Raw genomic sequence first — 24269 nt, forward strand, 5'->3', positions numbered from 1 at the left:
TTAATGTATCCATTGCATGGGTGGACCTTATCCTTATCAATCATCCAGGCATTTGCCCCCCCTGAGAGATTTTGCAGGAGCCGCCACTGGTTGAGTCTATGGGTAATGTTGAGTCTATGGGGCTGTGCTAAGTCTATGGGGCAGTGTTGAGTCTATGGGGCAGTGTTGAGTCTATGGGGCAGGGTTGAGGCAGTGTTGAGTCTATGGGCAGTGTTGAGTCTAAGGGCAGTGTTAAGTCTATAGTCAGCGCTGAGTCTATGGGCAGTGCTGAGTCTATGGGCAGTGCTGAGTCTATGGGCAGTGTTGAGTCTATGGGCAGTGTTGAGGCAGTGTTGAGTCTATGAGCAGTGTTGAGTCGATGGGGCAGTGTTGAGGCAGTGTTGAGTCTATGGGCAGTGCTGGGTCTATGGGCAGTGTTGAGGCAGTGTTAAGTCTATGGGCAGTGCTGAGTCTATGTGCAGTGCTGAGTCTATGGGCAGTGCTGAGACTATGGGCAGTGTTGAGGCAGTGTTGAGTCTATGGGCAGTGCCGAGTCTATGGGGCAGTGTTGAGGCAGTGTTGAGTCTATGGGGCAGTGCCGAGTCTATGGGGTAGTGTTGAGTCTATGGGGCAGTGTTCCGTGCGCCACCCACCCGGATCTGCCCGCGGCCGCACGCCTCGCTGCACACCGACTTGACGCCGACGCTGCGGTTGGGCCACATGATGCGGTCCTCCATGCGCAGCTCCCCGTTCTCCCAGCTGCCCACCTTCTCATAGCTGTAGCTGTCCTGGCTGGTCTCCTGCAGGTTCATGATGTCGTAGCTGCAGATGCACAAGGGGTTCGGCGGGGGATGGGGTGTGGGCACACGCAACGACCACACGGGAATCGCTGTCAGTCCGACTGATGAACCACGTGCCAGAATAGGAACCACGTGACAGTGTAGGAACCACGTGACGCTGTGGCTACCACGTGCCGGTGTTGGAACCACCTGCCAGCATTGGAACCGCGTGCTGGTGTGGGACCGCGTGGCTGCGTGGGAACCACGTCATGTGTTAGGAACCACGTGCCAGCATTGGAACACGTTCCTGCATAGGAACCACGTGCCAGCTTTGAAGCACGTGGTTGTATAGGAACCACGTGGCAGAATAGGAACTACGTGGTTGCGTGGGAACCACGTCCTGTCTTAGGAACCATATGCCAGCATTGGAACACGTGGAGGCATAGGAACCACGTGCCAGCATTGAAGCACGCCATTGCGTAGGAACCACGTGGCAGAATAGGAACCACGTGGTTGCGTAGGAACCACAAAGACAGGTACAGGTGCTGCTCTGCAAGAAGAAGAACAAGACGAAGAATGCAGGAATGTGTTCCTCCTTTTTTTTCTTCCACTCAGCTTATTTAAACCCCAAGTCTCCCTTGAGAAGGGGTCACCCGCGGTCTCGAAAGGGCTCCTACACGAGTAATATACAAAGGTCACCTGGCTGTCCATCTCAATATCTGCAGTGGCCCCGTGACGGGAGAGCGTGATTGGTTGGCGCGGCGGGCCAAGCGAGCAGCAGCGACAACAAACCCTGGGCAGGCTTCGAGTCAGCGCCGCGGTCATCCGTCAAGCGCCGATGGCCATCGGAGCAGTTCAGTAAATACTCTGCAGCTTTATCTGCGGGACCCTTTATGCCAGTGTAGTATCTACGATGGCGAGATGTTAACCACTTCGCTCGGTATACACGAGATCGTGGGTTCGATCCCGACCCTGGCGCCTGCTGTAGGTCTGGAGTTTTCGTGTCTCTTTCCCCGTGGTCGATTGGGTTTTTTTTTAAACGAGCTGTATTGCTCAGTGGGCCTTACCTGGTAAAATAAAAAATAGTTTAGTTCTATTAGTTTTTATCTTAACATCTGTTTTATTGCCGGAGAGGGTAAAGTCACATTCTGTTTTCTAAATACCACGTATGCATAATTTACACCACGAACACCACCGCAAAATGACTCTTTGGTTCTTTCGGTAAAGTCACGTATAAAGATGAAATAATAAATTAAATACTAGCATACGACGTTTCGATTGCAACACAAGCAATCATCATCAGGTGTTGGGTGTTGACTGTTATGTTATCCGACTCTCTGTTGTATTACATTACATTTCAAAGTATACTAGATTTGTGTTTCTATTTCATTTATACCTGATGATGATTGCTTGTGTTGCAATCGAAACGTCGTATGCTAGTATTTAATTCATTATTTTCTCTTCATACGTCACTTTACCGAAATAACCAAAGGGTACTTCCTGCAGTCACGAAAGCTCCAAATTAAGTTTTTACCACCGCAAAATGTTGACGCTTACAGCTGTCTGCGTGTCGCTTGCCACTCCTCGGGTGCACCGTCAATCAATTGGTTCACCAGGCGGTGACATTTGCCCCGCTCTGTCGAGACTCTTAAGGTGCCACGAGTTTTTCTTTATTTGTACGGCTGCTCGCGACGTGCGTGCCCATTGCGGCGTGGTTCACATTCGCGGATTCGTTCCGTCTGATTGGATGTCGTCACGTTGTCAGCTGCAGCCGCCGCCGCCGCTGCTGTTGTTGTTGTTGTGCCGATAGCGTTTCCCGTCTTGGGTATTTATAATCCACGAGGGTTTGCTTTTGTTGGGTTTAAGAGCCCTTTATTTGGCAGAACAACGTCACGCGCTGAACGTGGCAATTTGTGGTCCTTTTGCAAATTGTTCGCCGTCATCTAGTAATGTTTGGGTTGTTGTCTAGGCACCGTGATTTATGATAGCGTTGGTATTTATCAACCTCCCCCCCTTTACCCCCTCTTCCTTCACCCCCTCCCCTCCCACTCCCTTGCCGTGTTGAACCCCTTCCAATACGTTATCATGTGCACCAACAGGTGATTGCACACAAACACGTCCACGTTCACGTACACCTCTTGTTCTCTTTTAGCCCCGCCCCCCCTCCCAATACGTTCCATTCATTGGCTACCACATTCTGATAAGCTCCCCCCCCTCCTCCCCCTTAACTTGTATTTAAGAACTTGCATCTTGGAATCCCTGCCTCACTTGATACAGCAAATCTAGCTGTGACGGTCCCACCTGATGACGGAGACTTGTGTTGCCTCCGAAAAGTCGTGATTTTAATTTTATTTAATTTTTATTTTACTTTAATTAATTTAAATTTAAATTGTTTTTTACCTACGTGACTTTACCGAAAAAAACTAAGAATATGAATCCTTGCAGTCACGAAAGCTTCAAATCTAGAACTTTATAACGGTGTTACTGCTGCACACACGTTGTTATTGTGTTATATAATAGACCTGGGCTGGCTGAGAAAAAAATATATAGAAATGATCGGTGGATTTTTTCTTTGTGTACAGTGCAAAAAAAGGTGGTTACTTCAAATTCTAACTAAGCACGGTGCTTACGGTCTAACTTATATTCCGTGCTGGAGGATCGATGACTCTCTTTGTAGCACGCTTGTCCCTCGGGGTCAATGCAGAGGGCTCGCGGTTCGATTCCGGCTCAGGCCACCCTCGTTTGTCACCGCACGGTAACAGCGATGCGCTTCGTCTGCTTGCCAGCGGACGTTAAAGACCCCCCCGCCCGCCCCCTACCCCCGCCCCCTCTCTGTGTAAACCACCGCGTAGTGTCCGTAAACCACACAGCCACTTCGGTTGATCGCCTTGGCGCGATGAGAATGAACCGGATATGAAATGCACCGCATCTTTGCCAATCATCATCATTATTCTTCTTCTTTTCATAATAAATTTTTTTTTGCTTTTGTTATGGTTTTAGGTTAGATTGTATAAATATAAATGTGTCGTTAACCCACCACCACCCGACACAACCATTTAGTAAGGTTTGACACGTCAATATGTACGCGATCTAATCTAACCCCCACCTCCCCCCCCCCCCCTTATTATGAATTACATCGGTCGCGAAAGACCCCGTGTTAAACTCATCATCATGAGTGTCGTCGTCGCGGATAACCGGGCAAAAAAAACCGGAGTGCACAATTTAGCATTTCTCCCGTTGTGTCGCCCGCCGCCTTTGTCTCCCGTTCCGCGCGTCTCTCCGCGCCCGCGAGAGACGCGAGGCTGGATAGAGGTCGTCCGCGAACGCCGACCCACGCTCGCGAAAACAATCGGACGGAGAGCGCGAATCTCTCTCTCTCTCGCGTCCCACGCACGCGCCAACAACCTCCCTTGGGCCAGCCGTGACCGAGGAATTGCGTTGAGGGGGCGAGAGAGCGGGGGAATTCATTAGCATTTAAATAACGAGCACCAACCACTCGCGACACCATCAGCATGCCACTTCCTTCAGCGTGCCGCACCACAAAACAACCATCATCACCACTCGCGACCACCACCACCATTCGTCACCCAGTGGGGTGGCTATCGAGTGTGCAGGCGGTGCTACTGCACCGAGGGAAGTTTGGGCGCGAGAGCGCGTGCAGGGGGTGGTATGAGTGAGATGAGAGGTAGGGGAGAGTGCGTGGAGCGGGAGTAGGGTGAGATGAGAGGGGGGAGGTGGGAGAGTGAGTGGAGGGAGTGGAGTGAGATGAGATGGGAGAGGTAGGAGAGTAAGTGGAGGGGGAGTGGAGTGAGATGATAGGGGAGAGGTAGGAGAGTGAGTGGAGGGGGAGTGGAGTGAGATGATAGGGGAGAGGTAGGAGAGTGCGTGGAGGGAGTGGAGTGAGATGAGAGGTGAGAGGTAGGAGAGTGCGTGGAGGGAGTAGAGTGAGATGAGAGGGGAGAGATTGAGTGGAGGGGGAGTAGAGTGAGATGAGAGGGGGGAGGTGGGAGAGTGCGTGGAGGGTGAGTAGAGTGAGGTGATGTGAACACGTGCTTCCCTTGGGGGCCCTCAATATTCGTGACCCATGGGCCCTCTGGCCTGGTAACGTCGAGCGGCGCTGATGGGGGCACCTTCAACACGGGAGCCACTTTCATCGCTGAATCGAGCTTCAGATATATAATTTCAGTCAATTTGCAATTAAATACATTCTAATTAAACTTCAAACGAGAGTGCAATCGCGTGCAAAAAAAAACCCTCCAAATATACGTGTGATACCGCTTTGAACAAAAAATATACAATGTCAAGAAGATCCGAGAAATCGTCGTGGGTATTTTTTTTTTACAACATCACCCTCGCTCCGTGGAAACTTCCAGGATCCTCTCATCTCCAACTGGGTGCCCTGCGGCCCGCGGTGGAAACAAATTCCACATTCGTCACGGCGGGGTGCCGAGTCCATCCCAGCGGTGAGATGGGATAGGCACAGAGAGCCAGCGCTCTGACGTGGCGCACAATGTAAGCGAGACTGCGACGGAATCGCCGACCTTGATGATATTCATCTTCTTGGTTCTTTCGGTAAAGTCACGTAGAAGGGAAATAATAAAATAATAAAACATAATAAAATAATTCTCACGACGTTTCGGCCACAACGCAAGCAGCCGTCCTTAGGTGAAGACCAGGTCTGTCGGGGAAACAGCGTCTGTTAAACGCATCATCATGAGTGTCGTTGTCCCGGGTCTGTCTCCCCGACAGACCTGGTCTTCACCTGAGGACGGCTGCTTGCGTTGTGGACGAAACGTCGTGAGAATTATTTTATTATGTTTTATTTTTATTATTTTATTATTTCCCTTCTACGTGACTTTACCGAAAGAACCAAGAAGATGAATCCCTGCAGTCACGAAAGCTTTAAATCGAAACTTGCTGATATTATCCACATCAGATGGCTTTGTAGGGTTAGATCGCGTAAATTTAAACGTGTCGTTAAACCCGCTGCCTCCACCCGACATGGACGATTAGTATTCAGTGGCCTAAAATGAAATGTTTTCGTTCCGGATGACCGCTGCAACGTATGATGGTTTGATTTAGTGTGCTGATCTTTAAAGGTGAATTTAAAATGTTTTTATACTCATATTGTAGCTATGGCTACATGGTTTTTGGTGGTACATGTTTTTTACGTCGTTAATTTTGAAATTTCGGTCACAGTTCCTATGATCACTGTTACATTACTTTTATGGCTTTATTTTGGTGATTTCGAAAAGTTTTTTGGTTTGGCCATGTTTGTTTGTTGTAGTACGGAGTTAAAATGATGGATTTTATCTAAGTTGTCTTGTGGTTGTTGTTGTTTTTTTTCTTCTTGGTTCTTTCGGTAAAGTCACGTAGAAGGAAAATAAGAAAATAATAAAAATAAAGCATAATAAAATAATTCTCACGACGTTTCGGCCACAACGCAAGCAGCCGTCTTCAGGTGGAGAACAGGTCTGTCGAGAAGGCAGAAAGAACCAAGAAGATGAATCCCTGCAGTCACGAAAGCTTTAAATCAAAAGTTGTTGTTGTTTGACTTGCATCCCACTGGGATTTTTGCACAGCGTTGGTGTACGGTGCTTTCTTTCCGGAAGATTTAGCAGTTTTTTCCTGGATTTTTCTGTTTGCGCAGTCACTTTAAGATGTTTTCTTGTTCATGTTTTTGTTTTTTGTTTGTTGCGGTTGCACCCGATTCAAGAGCCGAATGGCTCACAGGGCTATACCAAATAAATGAAACTGAAAATTGAGTAAGGTTTGTCACGCAAACACAAAACATGCCAATTCGCTACTAGCTTCAGCAGTGTGTTGGAGAGTAAGCCCACAACAACGTTTGCAATTCAAGTACCGTGACGTTTCGCCAGTAATTACAACAACTACAACAACCAGCATCATCAGGCGACAAGACACAAAGACGTGGAGAATTCCACCCGCTTTTTTGGTTTGAAATAGTGATGTCTTCACTTGAGAGCCAATCAGCTGCGACGGTCAGAGGGGAGGAGGGGGTGGGTTAATGTCACGTGGCATAAATTACAATGGCTTGTTTGCTCTTAGCCAATCAAATGAATCGTTCACAGGATCATTACTCGATCAACGGATCGATGGCCAATGAATCTACTATATGAACAAGTTAACGTCAAAAAAACGTAAGAGTCGAACATCAATACCGTTGTTTTTGTTGCGATGTGTGAACCGCCGAATGTAATTTAAAATAATAAAAATCGTACATTTCCAAGATGGGCTGCCCGATCGACTTTGAGCCGGGTGCCGGATCGACTGAGCAGAATCGATAACAATTGACCTTCGATTCACGAACCACAAACAACTATATATGGTGGAGGGGGGCGGGGGCAAATCTCTTATGGGGGATTTCGATTAATTTTATCCTGAGAACGATTGTTTAAGGGGGCTTTATAATGTACAGTAGTTAACAATTACTATTATTCTATTACAGCGCCCGCGAGCTCTTACTGAGCGGCGCGTTTGACGTTCGCTCTGCCAATGGATGCTCGCGTTGCGCACTCAGCAATAACGCTAAAATAAATACCAATTTAGTATTTTTCCAAGGTGTAAAAAAGCCCCACTAAGCTGTGAGGGTCTTTTTTTGTTTTGTTTCAGAAGCGAACTGGCTATCACCAATTACTTTCTCAACGAAGTGGCTTACCGTTGTGATTCTACATGTGGAGGGGGCTAAAAAAAAACACTGGAGGATCCAAACTCAAAATGTGTCTTATGGTGGTAGCCCGGGTCACCATCGTAGTACCATAGCGCCCCGGCTCTCGCACAATGTCCGTGATGCATATTCTTAGGTTTTTTCGGTAAAGTCACGTAGGTAAAAATTTAAAATAAAAATTAATAAAAGTAAAATAAAATAAAACTCACGACGTTTCGGAGGCAACACAAGCTTCCGTATTGCCTCCGAAACGTTGTGAGTTGTATTTTATTTTATTTTACTTTTATTAATTTTAATTTTTTACCTACGTGACTTTACCGAAAAAAACCTAAGAATATGAATCCTGCAGTCACGAAAGCTTCAAATCTAGAAGTCCGTGTTGCAGTCATTTTTAGTCTGTCGATGGTCGGCGATGGCGGCAATCGACTCATCTTCGACGAGCTGTACACGATGCACGATTCAAAGTTGAATTTTTCGATAACGGATTTTGTTATGCTGATGTTTTTCGAGTAGCACCACCGATTTCGGATTGATCGGTGCCCCAGTCGCGGAGGAAAGTACACCCCTGAAAAAAAATGGTGTCCCAGAAATAAAATATTTAATTGCCCCGGCCAATTTGTGTTATTTGTTACCCCGGGGTACCGCCATAAGGATCACATGTACACGGTAAAATGTTTTTGGGTTAGTTCGCGTAAGGGGCCGTCCATAAATGACGTCACGCACCTAGGGGGGGGGGGGGTCAGACATTTGTGGCGATGTGTGACGAGGGGGGGGGGGGTTCAGAAATGTGACGTCACGTAAACACGCGCAACTTTAAATAAATATAGACAACGCGTTCTACTTAATTAAATAGACGTTTTAATAAATGTTTTCTCCTACAACATCAGAGTGCAGCGCCACATTAAATACGCACTACAATGACAATAGTTTAAAGCGATTTGAAGCATGTTTTATTTTTTTGGGGGGGGAAAGGGCAGAGCTTTGTGACGTCATATTTGAGGGGGGGGGGGTCTGACTTTTTGTGACGTCGTGTGACGAAGGGGAGGGGGGCTCAAAAATCGTCCAAAATCGCGTGACGTCATTTATGGACGGTCCCTAAGTATAAACGTGTAGGACCCCCTCCACCACCTGATACAGCATGTCAGGGTTTGTCACGCAAACAACGCGTCAATTTAGTTACTACTTCAGCCCACCGGTGTGCTGGAGGGTAAACCCACAACATTTACAATGTGAATACGACGTTTCGCTGGTAATTACTTCAAACATCTGGCAAATGATGTTACGACACATTTAATTATTTACGCGATCTAGCCTAAAAAAACCCCTTTATTAGCAATAATATTGGTCGCGAAAGACTCCGTGTGAAACTCTAAATGTACAGCAGCATGCGCCAGGGTCGGGATGGAAAACCCAGGCCCTCCTGTCTAACCAGGCGAGGGAGTGAACATCGCGGCGCCCCGTGTGTTTCATGTTTCACACATCCCATCAGCAACACCGCGCGGCCTTCTGGGAGCGCACTACTTGCACGGCGGTTTTTTTTTATTTAGCACCGGGCTTGAGACATCCAGCGGTATTCTCATCGGCGTGGCTTCAAGTCGTGCCGCGTTGCGAAATCCAACTACGCGCGCCCAAAGTCGTTTCTACCATCTCGCCGCAAGGATTAATAACACTGGTCAACACACTTTTTTTTCTGGCATAAGGTATTCCAACGGTTGTAAGGTAATTTTGGGGTGCTGATTCCAAATCTGGCATCAGTTTTTGTCTATCAGGTCAGGTTTTTGAGATATAAAATATTGCATTTTCAATAAAAAAAACGGCAGAAGAAAAATATTAAATAAATGTGGATATCTACATAAAATGATATTATAAACACACTTTCCTAAAAATACAGCACCATATTTTAACACCAAAGCAGTCACTGACTCGCAACAACTGGCAATCATAAGTGACAGAGTTAATTTCGGGTAAAATCAATGAAAATGGGGTATGCCGATAGCATAAAAATTATGTGATAGAGCAAATCTGAAATCAGATTTGGAATCAGCACCCTGAAATAAGTCTAAAACAGCTGCAAAAGTCCAGGCCATAAAAAAAAGGTTTTTTTTTTGTTGACCAGTGTAATCATCGTCATCATATCGTCATCAACGTCATCACCATCGTCGTCGTTGTGCGTCGTCCGTGTCATCATCGCAGCCGGCGCCGAACGAGTTAAAACGTCCGCCGCCGCCGGGGCGAAACATTTGGCAATAACCACGCGGGAGAAACGCGGCCTCCTGCATTGACAGCGAGCACGCGGGCAGCCAGATGAAGCCCGAGACGGTGAAGCGAAACACGTGGATGACCCCCCCCCCAGCCCCCTCCCCCACCAAGGATATAGCCCGCCCGACCGCCCGCTAGCTCGTAAGGGTCGCTCAATAATTAAACAAAATAACCACCAGAACACGTCGTGAACAAGCCGCATGCAATTTTAATGGGGGGGAGCGGAGGGGAGGGGGCATCTTTCTCAAGAGTACAAGGGAGCTGAAATGCCGTTGTTGGTTATTGTTGTTTTTTGTTGTTGTTGTTGTTGTTGCTGGCAAAACGTACGTGGCGGGGGTAGGGGGGGGGTTTCTGCTGCGCGCTCCGAGAGAGAGAGAGGAGAGAGAAAGAGCGGCGCGCCTTTCGTTACCCGCTGTCTCTTCCATGGCAAATGCCAACGATGATTTGACTTGTCGGAGTTTGTGCGTCGGATCCAGGAGCCACATCTACCAGGGAGGACCTTTTTCTATGAACGTCTGGCAGTTCGCGTGCGTTGAACCGATGGTTCACGCAAGCCTGACTCTGTTGCAGATGCACTGAATGTTGAAACAGTTGCAGAGCTTATTTTTAAATCAATGGTTCAAGCAAGCCTGACTGCTGATGATACAATGCAACAGGTCAAGAGTTTTGGTTCCGTTGAACCGATGGTTCACGCAAGCCTGACTCTGCTGCTGATGCACTGGATGTTGAAACAGTTGCAGAGCTTATTTTTAAATCAATGGTTCAAGCAAGCCTGACTGCTGATGATACAATGCAACAGGTCAAGAGTTTTGGTTCCGTTGAACCGATGGTTCACGCAAGCCTGACTCTGCTGCTGATGCACTGGATGTTGAAACAGTTGCAGAGCTTATTTTTAAATCAATGGTTCAAGCAAGCCTAGCTTGCTAGCCTAGCTTGCTGATCAAAGACTGAATGTTGACATATTATTATAGATTGCAAAGTTGCAATGCTTAGAATTTGACGAACTCTTTGAGCCATCTCTATTCATCCCTGGGCATACAACAAAGCATGAAGATTATAGAATTAACGTGCGCAACGCAGTTACAAAGTTACAGGAAAACGATATCTCGATAATCGTCATTACATTGTGGCGATTATAATCAGCTATCATTTGTGGCCATGTTGCGTCTGAAAAAGAAGCTAATAGCTCAGTGGACTTTACCTGCTAAAATAAACATGGAGAGATATATATGTAGTGATTTGCTTAGCTTTGTCATAATTATAATGATCACTGCTATCGTGTTTTGCATTATTGTGTTGGGACTTTCTGATTCTGTGCCTGTGACATAAAGAGCTTCCTAGCTCATCAGATTCCTCCTCCAGCTATAAATAAAGATTTTGTTATCATCGTATCGTGAAAAGCGATACGGTGTTGAACAAAAAATCGAGCTGGAAAATGCATGCAGCTTCCGCTGATGTCTCCGCCCGTAACCATGGCAAGACCACGCTAAGCGCTCTCTTGGAAGCCATCCCCATTACATGGTAGGTACATCATGATGACTACTATTATGGACTCTGCGTGTCAGTGTGCCGGGTGCCCTAGTGGGGAGCGACAGTGCAGCGGTTAGTGCGCTGCGCTACGAACCTGACGACCCGGGTTCGATTATCGCTCACGGCCAACACCAGTGACGATTATCTAAACTGGTCCTGGGCCTCCCCTAGGTTAGTCAACCTCAAATGAGTACCTGGTGCGATGTGTAAACATCGCCACTAGGAAGACAAAGGCGTCCGGGCGTGGTGCTAGTCACTTACCCCCTCGTGTGCCGTACCGGCCTTCATAGGTGCTCGCTAACAGCACCCTGCCCCAACAGTCTGTTACAGGCTACACGGGGGATCTTTGTCTGCACCTGTGTGTGTGTGTTTTTTTTTGAGTAGGCAGGAATGCGCCGCTAATGTAGCGGGGCGAGGGCACCAATTTGAGACCGAGCAGGTGCAATGCGTCCTTTGTTGCCACGAGACCAAAGCAGTCAGTGGGCCTCATCTCCCCCCGCACCCCTCACGGGCATTACGCAGGACCGCGTAAGGCAAAGGCTCAGGCCCCGCAATTCCCAAGCCGGCGTCGCTGCTGGCGGAAGGGGCCTCCCTCCGTTGAGAGGCTTGTCTCGAGCAGTGTCCATCATTGTGTGACGACTCTTCAGACACTCTGACCGGCGAGGGATTCATTTACTCAGAACACGACCTCTTCACAGGGACGACTCGGAGACACGGTGACGACTTGAGGACATAGCGACGACTGCAACGACCCCGACTCCCACGGCAGCCCAGAACCTCGCTTCTCGCCTCCTTTTATCCCCCAGCGCGGCCCGTCCCTCTACCCCTGACCACGCCCCTTCGTCTCGAACTCTCTCACCGGTTCCTGAACCTCACAGATCCTTCCCCCCCCTCTTCCCTAGCCTGGTTATTACCACTTGTGAGCGCTAGTCGTGTATTCTGTCCTTTGTCGTTAAGACTCGTGGCCGCTTATGTGTTGAGTTTATGGGCCTACGTGTTGAGTTAATGGGCCTATGTGTTGAGTTGATGGGCCTATGTCTTGCGTTTATGGACCTATGTGTTGAGTTTATGGACCTATGTGTTGAGTTTATGGACCTATGCGTTGAGTTGATGGGCCTATGTGTTGAGTTTATGGACCTATGTCTTGAGTTTATGGACCTAAGTGTTGAGCTTATGGACCTATGTGTTGAGTTTATGGACCTATGTGTTGAGTTTATGGACCTATGTGTTGAGTTTATGGACCTATGTGTTGAGTTTATGGGCCTATGTGTTGAGTTTATGGACCTATGTGTTGAGTTGATGGGCCTTTGTGTTGAGTTTATGGACCTATGTGTTGAGTTGATGGGCCTTTGTGTTGAGTTTATGGGCCTATGTGTTGAGTTTATGGACCTATGTGTTGAGTTGACGCGCCTTTGTGTTGAGTTTATGGGCCTATGTGTTGAGTTTATGGGCCTTTGTGTTGAGTTGATGGGCCTGTGTGTTGAGTTGATGGGCCTGTGTGTTGAGATCATGGGCCTTTGTGTTGAGTTTATGGGCCTGTGTGTTGAGTTGATGGGTCTATGCGTTGAGTTGATGGCCTTTGTGTTGAGTTTATGGGCCTTTGTGTTCAGTTTATGGGCCTACGTGTTGAGTTGATGGGCCTTTGTGTTGAGTTTATGGGCCTTTGTGTTGAGTTTATGGGACTTTGTGTTGTGTTGCTGGGCCTTTGTGTTGAGTTTATGGGCCTACATGTTGAGTTGATGGGCCTTTGTGTTGAGTTGATGGGCCTTTGTGTTGAGTTTATGGGCCTTTGCGTTGAGTTTATGGGCCTATGCGTTGAGTTGATGGCCTTTGTGTTGAGTTGATGGGCCTATGTGTTGAGTTGATGGGCCTATGTGTTGAGTTGATGGGCCTATGTGTTGAGTTGATGGGCCTGTGTGTTGAGTTGATGGGCCTGTGTGTTGAGTTGATGGGCCTCTGTTAATGGGTCTTTGTGAGTCTATGGGGTCTATGCGAATACTGTAATGCATACGGGTCTCTATATGTCCATGTTTCTATATACATAGCAGTTGATGGGTCTCTATGCGAGTTTACCATCGGTCTTCTATAAGCGAAGCACGCTGCGCAGCCATCGAGTGCGCAGGCGGTGCAACTGCGAATCCACGCGTTGGGCAAAGCCGCAAATCCGCTCGGTGGTGGACGTCGTGCATGGCGTCGTGTCGCCGCACGCTAAGAGGCGCGTCCATACATCACAGACGATAACGATAGTGACAATGGTGCGGAATTAGGACGCTCACGTCGTCCGCTTTAAGCAAACGTTGTCGGACGTGATACACAATGATCAAGCCACCTCCTCCCCCCCCCAAAAAAAAACGGTGCCCGTGGTGTGGGCCAGTGATTCATCTCGATCCCATCTCCTCTGTCTCGCCCCTGCCCCGACCCTAAACATTGCAGTCCATTTATTTCCCTTCCTTCATCACAGACCCGCATCATTGCCTCTCCCTCCCCCCCAACTTCAGCTGCATCTTCGGCTGCCACCTCTGCCACGTCATCCGCCCCACGCCCTCGCCTGTTCCTCATTATCAGAATCAATGTATTCATGCTGGAGGAATCCGATAAGCTATGAAGCTCTTCCCCCCCCCACAGATGTCCAGTTAGGGGCCATGCGGTCAGAACGTTACCACAACAAACACAATCCACAAACGCGATAGGACGTCAGCATCATCAGGATGTGCAGCTGCACAGGAGACCCAGCAAAGCCTCGCTGAGTCTCAAGACTTTGTCTCAAGACTCTGTCTCAAGACGATCCTGCTAGGTTCACGCAGTAGGGGAAGCGATTATATCGCAAAACGGGATGCGTATTCCAATTGAGTAATGTACAGCGTAGTTTTGTGTTTGCTTGTTAGAAATGTAGCAACAAGGGAGGCGTTTCAGTGTCATCAAGCGTAATAAATAAGACAATTTGACCACTCCAATCACACTCCCTGTCTCTATGATGTTTCACCATCTCCTGGCAAGTTCACCCCCCCCACTCAGCCCTCCCACCCCCCACTCAGCCCCCCCCCCACTCAGCCCTCCCACCCCCCACTCAGCCCCCCCCATCCCACTCAGCCCCCCCACCCTCCAATCTCCCGTGGCATCTCACGGGAAGGGGACGGTCACCCCCTCGAGCTCGCAATGCCCAGGGGCTCAACGTGGGGGTGGCATTCACGGGGCATGCCACAGAAGACAATCGGACGGCATGACATACGGGGGAAATAAATAAATAACGAATATTGAAAATTTATATTAGATGCACTAAAGAGAGCATCGTTGCGGTGCGCAATGTATATTGAATGGGCTAAAATATATTAAATAGTAAATAGATTAACCTTAACCCCAGCCCCACCTCACTCCCCTGCTCCTAGCCTGCACTAAAGCAACCAGGCATGCAAGACAAAGATTCATAATATTTGGTGGGTTAGATCGCGTAACTGTAAATGTGCCGTTGAAAAAAGATCCCCCCGCGTGGCCTACGCAGTGGCAACAGACGCGACTGCATTTGAATTAAAAAATATCATCATTTCTCGTCGTCGTCATCAACAGGCGTGATCATTTCACCGCTAGATGAAGGGCCTCCCAGCCTCGTCAGCATCTCTGATGTTCGCGCAATGCCGCAGGCCGTCTCGCTCCCGCACGAGATCCGATCCCAATCGCTCCGTCTCCATGGAGGCGGAATCGTCGCACGGCGCTTTCAGATGCGCTTCTGCGGCCGTCTGGAACGCTCTTCCTTCCGATATTAGGAAGCCACTGGGCGCTATGCAGTTTTAAGTCTAGATTGAAAACTCGTTTCTTTAGAAACTGCTTTTTTGTACTCAGTTTGTTGTTCTGTCCACCGCACCTCCGATTATCACGGTTGGCTACGTACGGTGCGAAATAATGTCAACATTAATAACATACATCCCAACGACAACCACCTACCCATCATCACCAAAGACCTCAACAATGTCCCGAGTCTCAATCCCCACCCTCTCTGGGATCGCGCCGCTGCTGCGGCTGCTGTGTCACCCATTCTAGAATCTCACCCAGATCCCGACTGTACGCTGGCGAAACAAGGCGGACGTACAGAATTTAAAAACACCTCCTCACTCGAGACCCAAGCCTCATTGCAACACCTCATGGCTTCGACATTCCCCCTCCTCCTGCGATTTGTGGCCATGCGACCCAAACTGTGGACCATAATAGTAAACTCATAGAGACACGCAAAGATGCATAAAGACTCATATACATACATAGAGACACACAGAGATGCATAGATACTCATATACATACTTAGAGACTCATAGAAACACACAGAGATGCATAGAGACTCATATACATGCTTAGAGACACGTAGAGACACACAGAGATGCACAGAGACTCATAGACATACTTAGAGACTCATAGAGACACACAGAGATGCACAGAGACTAATATACATACATAGAGACTCATATAGATACAAAGAGATGCATAGAGATACATCGACGCCCACAGAGATACATTAAAGACCAGCCACAGTAGCGCGAGGGTGGCTATGCGACCCACACTACGCACCATGGAGTAACCCACTGTTTACGTGACAAACCTCACTGGCTGTGTCGGGTGGTGGAGGGTTACGACACATTTATTCTTACGCGATATAACCCAAAAAAAAAACCTTTATTACGAATAACCCACTGCATTCTGCGCTCCTTCAACGGAGAGGAGAAAAAACGGCAAAACGACACGAACTCTCAACAGCGGAAGCCCTCTCGAGGTGCCCAGCAAGACCTGGACATTGGCATGGAGCTCCCGTACACATCCGCTGCCATCATAATGCGAGATCAGAACCACTACTGTCGTCCATCAGCCACGATTCCATCTCGTGCTGTTTCCTGCACAGGTCTGCTTACTCGCTCGCTCGCTCGCTCTCTCTCTCTCTGAACAGTCAATATCATTCCTACGACTTGCATTTATTTCACCGATCCACGTTGCCCTCCTCCTCCTTTTTCTTCCTGTCTCTAGGTGTAATTCACAACGTTGGCTGTCCGTCTCTCTCTCTCTGTGGCGTTCCACTGTAGCCGTCAGTGCCCGCGTTTCCGAATTATACGTCACGGCAGAAATGCCGTAAGTCACACGCGGGCTATGACATTCCGATCGAAAATGTAACGAAAAAATATGCACAAGGCCAAAAAAAAAACCCTTTAGAAAGAAAATCCCAAGGCCTCTTGGCCCGAGACAGCCCTGTCGGATTTCGCTCAGCGGTTGACTGCTACCTCCCCCCCTCCTCATCCTCCCCTCCTCCCCTCCCCCACCCCGCTCCTCCTCCGCCTCCCCTGTAAGCTCTTTAAGCGTCCTCCCGCTTTGCCCACGACTTCCAATTCACCCGCCCAACCCACACTGCCCTGCCAATCGCGACCACTTCCCGCCCCTCGGCAAGTCTTCATTCTCGAGCAGCGAATAGATCGGAGCCGCATGTGACGGCTCTCTGGCTCACCTATCCCTTGCGGCTCTCTGGCTCACCTATCCCTTGCGTCTCTCTGGCTCACCCATCCCTTGCTGCTCTCTGGCTCACCTATCCCTTGCGGCTCTCTGGCTCACCTATCCCTTGCGTCTCTCTGGCTCACCCATCCCTTGCGTCTCTCTGGCTCACCTATCCCTTGCGTCTCTCTGGCTCACCCATCCCTTGCTGCTCTCTGGCTCACCTATCCCTTGCGGCTCTCTGGCTCACCTATCCCTTGCGTCTCTCTGGCTCACCCATCCCTTGCGTCTCTCTGGCTCACCCATCCCTTGCGGCTCTCTGGCTCACCCATCCCTTGCGTCTCTCTGGCTCACCCATCCCTTGCTGCTCTCTGGCTCACGCATCCCTTGCGGCTCTCTGGCTCACCCATCCCTTGCGGCTCTCTGGCTCACCCATCCCTTGCGGCTCTCTGGCTCACCCATCCCTTGCGGCTCTCTGGCTCACCCATCCCTTGCTGCTCTCTGGCTCACGCATCCCTTGCGTCTCTCTGGCTCACGCATCCCTTGCTGCTCTCTGGCTCACCCATCCCTTGCGGCTCTCTGGCTCACCCATCCCTTGCGGCTCTCTGGCTCACCCATCCCTTGCTGCTCTCTGGCTCACCCATCCCTTGCGGCTCTCTGGCTCACCCATCCCTTGCGGCTTTCTGGCTCACCCATCTCTTGCGGCTCTCTGGCTCACCCATCTCTTGCGGCTCTCTGGCTCACCCATCCCTTGCTGCTCTCTGGCTCACCCATCCCTTGCGGCTCTCTGGCTCACCCATCCCTTGCGGCTCTCTGGCTCACCCATCTCTTGCGGCTCTCTGGCTTACCCATCTCTTGCGGCTCTCTGGCTCACCCATCCCTTGCGGCTCTCTGGCTCACCGATCCCTTGCGGCTCTCTGGCTCACCCATCCCTTGCGGCTCTCTGGCTCACCCATCTCTTGCGGCTCTCTGGCTTACCCATCTCTTGCGGCTCTCTGGCTCACCCATCTCTTGCGGCTCTCTGGCTCACCGATCCCTTGCGGCTCTCTGGCTCACCCATCTCTTGCGGCTCTCTGGCTCACCGATCCCTTGCGGCTCTCTGGCTCACCCATCTCTTGCGGCTCTCTGGCTCACCCATCCCTTGCGGCTCTCTGGCTCACCCATTCCTTGCGGCTCTCTGGCTCACCCATCCCTTGCGGCTCTCTGGCTGCACCATTCCCCCGCACCCCCTTTGCGGGCAGCCGTTTAGAAAAAATAAACTTGAATATTGAACGTAATTTAACGTGAAGATAATTTTCTAAATGTGTGGGGGAATTGGGTGCAAGTAGCTGTGCGCGTGTGATGCGGCTCACGAACTATTTGGTTTAAAGACAAATTACTCTTCTTCCACCTCGAAATGTTGGCGACCCCCCTAACCCCCTACTCCCCACCCCCCCTACTCCCCACCCCCCCTCCCCCACCTGTTCTAGACTCCAGAGAGATGAACCTGCATCTCGGCCTGAGCCACAGTCATCCACACGTGACCGTAGCAGGGGCACGTCCGGTATTGATAAGCGGGCGAGACACTGCGTTAAAGTGTTACATTGCTCCAGTGCACGGGACAGCCCCATCCCTACCACCTCCACACCTGAAAGGAAGAACCTCAGTTCAATTCCCGGCCGTGGCGACGTCAGTGGCGAGTCAACTTTTTGGGGGGAAATTATTTGTCTTCTAACCAAGTGGTGAGAACTCAAGTGACAACGGGTAGAGGTCTCATTTTCAAGAGTGAATTTGGGCATTAGTCTGCTGCCAGTAGGTGGAGGTTTCATTTGCAAAAGTGAGTTTGGGCATTAGTCTGCTGCCAGTAGGGCGAGATTATTGCCGCTGCTCTGTGTGCTATCCCAATTGACTAATTCGCGGTGTCATTTTCGAAATTGGCAAAAATGGTCCCTGAGGCCGGCACGCAAATGGTTACCACTCTTGCGAACGACGCAATGGGATATTTAACGTCTATTGTGAAGCATACGGCACGCGTGGTATTATGATGACGGTCGTTACACACCGCAGTATTGAACAGGGCGGCCACTGGATTCGAACCGCGAACTGCTCTCGGTATTAAATAGAGCAGCAGCAGGGTGACGTTATCATTTAATTCAATCTGGTGCAGTGATTCGAGGCAAAGAGGGGGAGGGTATTGTAATTATATAGGTTGGTAATCATTCAATTGTTATTCGTTGGTATTTGTTTCTATTTAAGACCGGAAACAACAGGAGAGCTTCACCATTCTTGTCCGATGAAGCTGATTGTAATTATCAGCGAAATTTCAAAATGCTGTTGATTCTCTCTTCAGCACACCGGTGGGCTAAAGAAGTAAATTATTTTGTCCTTTGAAAAACGTGACAAATGTTTTTACTGCTTGGCCGTGTCGGGTGGTGGAGGGTTACGACACATTTATAAATAACGCGATCTGACCCAAAAACCTTTATTATGAATAATACTGATCGCGAAAGCCTACGTGTTAAAGCGGGGGTCTTAATCTCCCTCTCTCTCTCTGGGAATCTGTCGTATCGACTTTAATTGTTGGAGAGTTCATGAGGTCAGATTTGACCAGATGTCTCTCAAACGACTGTAAGTGAAGCCCGACTCAAATTAACGATCACACGTAGAGACCCAACACATCTTACATTTATTGGACTGGATAATGGATGCGGAAAACGGCATGCCTCATATTCTCCCGCAAATCCCCCGTTACAATAAATATTTTATGACTCTGTGATAAAAGTGTGAAGCGACTCATCAATATTTCAGATGCCGGCATAATTAAACGTATGTGTTCCCTAAACGCATCCAGACACTCAGAAGGCAGAACTCTTCCTTACCCTCCCCGCCCAACCCCCATCCAGACAACAACACTGTTAGACCTCACTTGAGCATGAGCACCTCGAGGAAAGGAAGGGGGAGAAGGGACGACCGTTGTCGAGACATTTGGGATAATCGGGCGATTCTTGTCCATTCTTGCGCATTACTCCAATTTGGTTCGAGTAGCTTGATGCCAAATGTCTGTGGTCTGCTCGCCACGACGGAGAGGGCTTCGGGAGAGAGATACGACGATGGTGATGATGATGATGAGAGAGGATGAAAGAGAGGGAAAGAATGAGCCAGCATGAGTGAGCTGCACGGAGGAACAGATTCTGTTTTTCAAAAGCGGGCTGCGAGGAGGGATTCAGAGTGGGGGGGGGGGGGATCACACAGAAGTCACGTGGGGGAGGCTTGAGCTGATTTAGACAAATTGAGATCTATAGATGAGGGATCAGAGTGGAGGGGGGTGATGACACGGAAGTCACGTGGTTTGCCGGCGGCTTCAGCTGATTTAGACGGTGTTGCATCGAACGAGGACCCATATCCAACAGAGACGGAGCGTCATTGCCGATACACATCTAGCAATTCACCAGCATTGGTTCAAGCGAGCCCAACTCTGCTGATGAGACGCTGAATGTGGAAACCGGGTCCTCACCTCAGAATCCAGCCAATAGGATGCGCCGTTTCCTCGCGCGGACGCAACGCGCTGATTGGTCGAGCGGGCACGCGGGTGGGCGTGGCCAGCACCACTCCTGACCGCTTTGGTCTCGTCAGTGCTGATGTTTACACAACGCGCCGTGTGCCCATTTGACCCAGGTGAGGCCCAGAACCGGCTCAGACAATCGTCACTGGCGTCGGCCGTGAGTGGGAATCGAACTCGGGCCGCCGCGTTCGTAGCGCAGCGCGCCCTGACCGCTACACCGCCGTTCCCCCACCATCCAGCACACAACACAGACAACGACCCCCCGCTCTAGCCGGGAACAGACTGTTGGTGCAAGTGATGTTAGAAAAGACAAATACCTCTCGTATAGCCTGCAACAGGCTGTTGGGGCAAGTGCAGTTAGCGAGCGCACTCACACACACACAGAAACATCATCATTTGACAACTGATGGATGCGGCCCTCCACATTATGGGTGAATGCTGGGTGCTTAGAATCCAGCAGGCTTCCACCCACCACCACCCACCCACCCACAACCCACCCACCCACAACCCAACCACCACAACCCACCCACCCACAACCCACCCACCACCACCCACCCACAACCCACCCACCACCACCCACCACCAACCACCCACCCACCCACAACCCACCCACCACCAACCACCCATCCACAACCCCCGCCCAGGATTGCCGATCAAATACGCAGCGAGCCGCACCAAGGAAACCGAGCAATAACCTCGTAATGAAGTGTGTCAATATCCGAGGAAATGACTCCTCTAACACCGCTCCACGGCTCCAATCAGCCGGGGCCACCAAGGTCCCTTGTCCAGTTTTCCATACACTAAAGCGCGCGGTGGTGTTGGTGGGTGGTGGGTGGTGGGCCAGGGAAGGCAGCAGCAGCATCGCGTGCCCGGAGCCTCATCGCAACTCGCTCTGTGAACCCGGCGAGTGCTGAGATTGATTTGCTTCGTCCGACACAGGGCCCACGACAGTGGCGAGTAAAGTCTTGAGCCGTCCTTGGATTCCCCAACACCCCCCCCCCCCACTCGCTCGACCACACCAACGACACACAATCAACCACCCCCATCCTCTTTCGCGTGCTCCCAAAAAAACTAAAGTGCTATTCTGTCGCGGTTGTGCCCAAGAGGCGCACTCTCTCTTAAGCGGTGAGGGCCAACACTCCAACCGGCACGAAATAAAATATTCAAATTATAAAAAAATAAAATGTTTTTTTTTTTACAAGATGGAATACCCACTGAGATGTGTACCTCTTTTTTTCAGAAGCGACCTCGTTACCACAAATGACAGCTCAACGAAGTGGTATTATCGTGGTGTGGACATTTAACACATTCCTGCGGAGGGAGCTGGTAAGGAACGTTCGGTTGCTCGGTCAATGGCCAGGGTCAACGGCGGCGTGGTGTATTCCGCAAATATGCCCGACTGTGAGGGCGGGCACAAGCCGGCGTGAGTAGGTTAAACGTTGATTTGTATAAGGGCACCACGGGGTGACCAGCCCCTTCCCACCCAGCCCCACCCCTCCCACCCCCCACCCAGCCCCATCCTCCCCACCCAACCCTTCCCCACCCTCCCCACCCGGCCCCTTCCCATCCTCCCCTCCCCACCCAGCCCCACCCTCCCCTCCCCACCCAGCCTCTCCCTCCCCACCCAACCCCTCCCTGCACAACGGACACAATAATCCCCTGTGGGCTGGTGTAACCAGGAGGTTCCTACCAGTATAATAGCAGCCAAATACTCTTAACGCGTGATGGTGATTCTACTGATGGTGTAGTGTATAATAGTGTAGTGTAAAGTATTATATAGTGTAGTGTATAGCAGCGTAGTGTATAGTGCAGTGTAATGTATAGTTGTGTAGTGTGTAGCACAGTGTGGTATATAGTAGTGTATTGTGTAGTGTATAGTAGTATGTTGGACTTCTTTCGCGCCGGACGTAGCCAACCGTGCTAATTTGAGGTGCAGGGTAAGGACAGCAAACTAAACATAACAACCATTTTTTAAAACTTATATTAGTTTTCTATTTAGTATAGTGGTATAGTGTATAATAGTGTAGTGTGCAGTGTAGTGTATAGTGTAGTGTATAGTAGTGTAGTGTGTAGTGCATAGCATGGTGTAGTATATAGTAGTGTAGTGTATAGTTGTACGTATGTTTACCATGTAGGCTTTCGCCTGATTAAGCTAGTTGTAATTACTGGCGAAACGTCGTACTCAGATTGTAAATGTTGTGGCTTGGCTCTCCAACACACAACCGGTGTAGTGCTGTACTAGTATACTACACTATACTACTATACACTACACTATACACTACACTATACACTACACTATAGACTAGTGCTGTACTAGTAACGAATTGGCCACGTTCTGTTTACGTGACCAACCTTCCTACTTGGCTGTGTCGGGTGGTGGCGGGTTTAACGACACATCGATATATTTTTACGCGATCGAACCCAAACAAACCCCCTGCATTACGGAGTCGCACGTGGGATTGCAGCGCGGAGTCGTCGTGAGGGGGGGTGGGGTAGGGGGAGGTTACAGTAGGGCCAGGGTGGAAATCTAGAGAATTCAAAGACGGCCGTACAACAATAATCATAATAAGGAGAAATAGTGGCCGGGCACGCGAGGGAAAACGGCTCTCAATCAGGGACAAGAGAACGGCTCCAGATTGACCCGCTGCTGCTCGGCTACACGCCGCGTCAAATCAAACTCGGATGCTCCGGCGAGGGCTCCTGTCTGCCAAAATGTGTCCGCTCGCTCTGCCCTGAACGCGGCCCATTGCCCCCCCCCCCCGCAATGAAAGAGGCGCGCCAGGCTATTTGCGTGGAGTATTTTCTGCGGGGGATATAACTTGAAGTGAAATGCGAGCGATAAGGATTCCGAGCGAGCCTACCCCTGTCCCCCTCCCCCCATCTCTATCCCTCCATCCCCGCCTCTCCTACTCCCCACTTCACTTTCTCCCCCCCCCCACCCCCTGCAATTTCTACAAAGTATTTTTTGTGTCCACATATCAAAGTGAATTTACATCGCGGACGAAATTGAAACCGTACACCTCGTAAGCGCCGCCGGCGTTATTTCATTCAGCGGTTAGATTCCTTCGCGGTTGATGGAGAGAGGCTTTTAAATAAATAAATACAATCTTGCCACCTCTGCGCGTGTGACCCGCGCCCACTGAGCCTTGATTCTTCTTGGCCGTGATCGTAGGGCGCAGTGCGGGTTTGGTCAACAATAATTATTCACGATGGAACACGATTTTTGTTCCTGGGTAGTAAGCGTTATTTTCTAATTGCTTATGCATCAAAAGTATAGAAAATGGCTACTATTACCCCACCAACGTTGCTTTTGTGGGTGGGGGGCATTGACGTCTCCCAGTTGACACTCGATGGGCCCCTAGAACGCATTCGAGCGCCCCGTGAATCATCGCACCGCGTGTGAGCTCTGACCGCGAGGGCATAGTGCCATGACGACATAACCGACGTCGGCAGCGTCGTCATCGTCAACATCGTCGTAGGCATCGTCGTCGTCATTGTCGTTTTGATCATCGTCGTCGTTGTCATTATTATTTTTACCATAATCAATCATCATGGTCGTGGTTTTCATCATTATCATCATCATCATCGTCATCATCGTCGTCGTCATCATTATCATCATCATCGTTATCATCATCGTCGTCGTCGTCGTCATTATTATTATCATCATCATCAATCATCGTCGTGGTCTTCATCATCATCATTATCATCATCGTTATCATCGTCGTCGTCATCATTATCATCATCATCGTTATCATCATCGTCGTCATCATCATCATCGTCGTCGTCATCATCATGATCATCATCGTCGTCATCATCATCATCATCGTAGTGGTCTTCATCATCATCATCATCGTTATCATCATCGTTATCATCATCGTCGTCATCATCATCATCGTCGTCGTCATCATCATGATCATCATCGTCGTCATCATCATCATCGTAGTGGTCTTCATCATCATCATCATCATCGTCATCATCATCGTTATCATCATCGTCGTCGTCATCATTATCATCGTCGTTATCATCGTCGTCG

General features: G+C 49.6%; 1 pseudogene across 1 annotated transcript in view; it reads right to left on the minus strand.

The window, feature by feature from the left end:
* Nucleotides 1–24269, minus strand: part of LOC144950303 (metabotropic glutamate receptor 1-like) — a 119917-nt pseudogene that overhangs the window by 21574 nt on the left and 74074 nt on the right. Inside the window, exon 5 of the transcript XR_013640368.1 lies at nt 633–801. The product of XR_013640368.1 is annotated as a metabotropic glutamate receptor 1-like (transcript). The remainder of the gene's footprint in view (nt 1–632; nt 802–24269) is intronic.

The sequence above is a fragment of the Lampetra fluviatilis genome, chromosome 57, assembly GCF_964198595.1.
Source record: "Lampetra fluviatilis chromosome 57, kcLamFluv1.1, whole genome shotgun sequence".
Classification (NCBI taxonomy): domain Eukaryota; kingdom Metazoa; phylum Chordata; class Hyperoartia; order Petromyzontiformes; family Petromyzontidae; genus Lampetra; species Lampetra fluviatilis.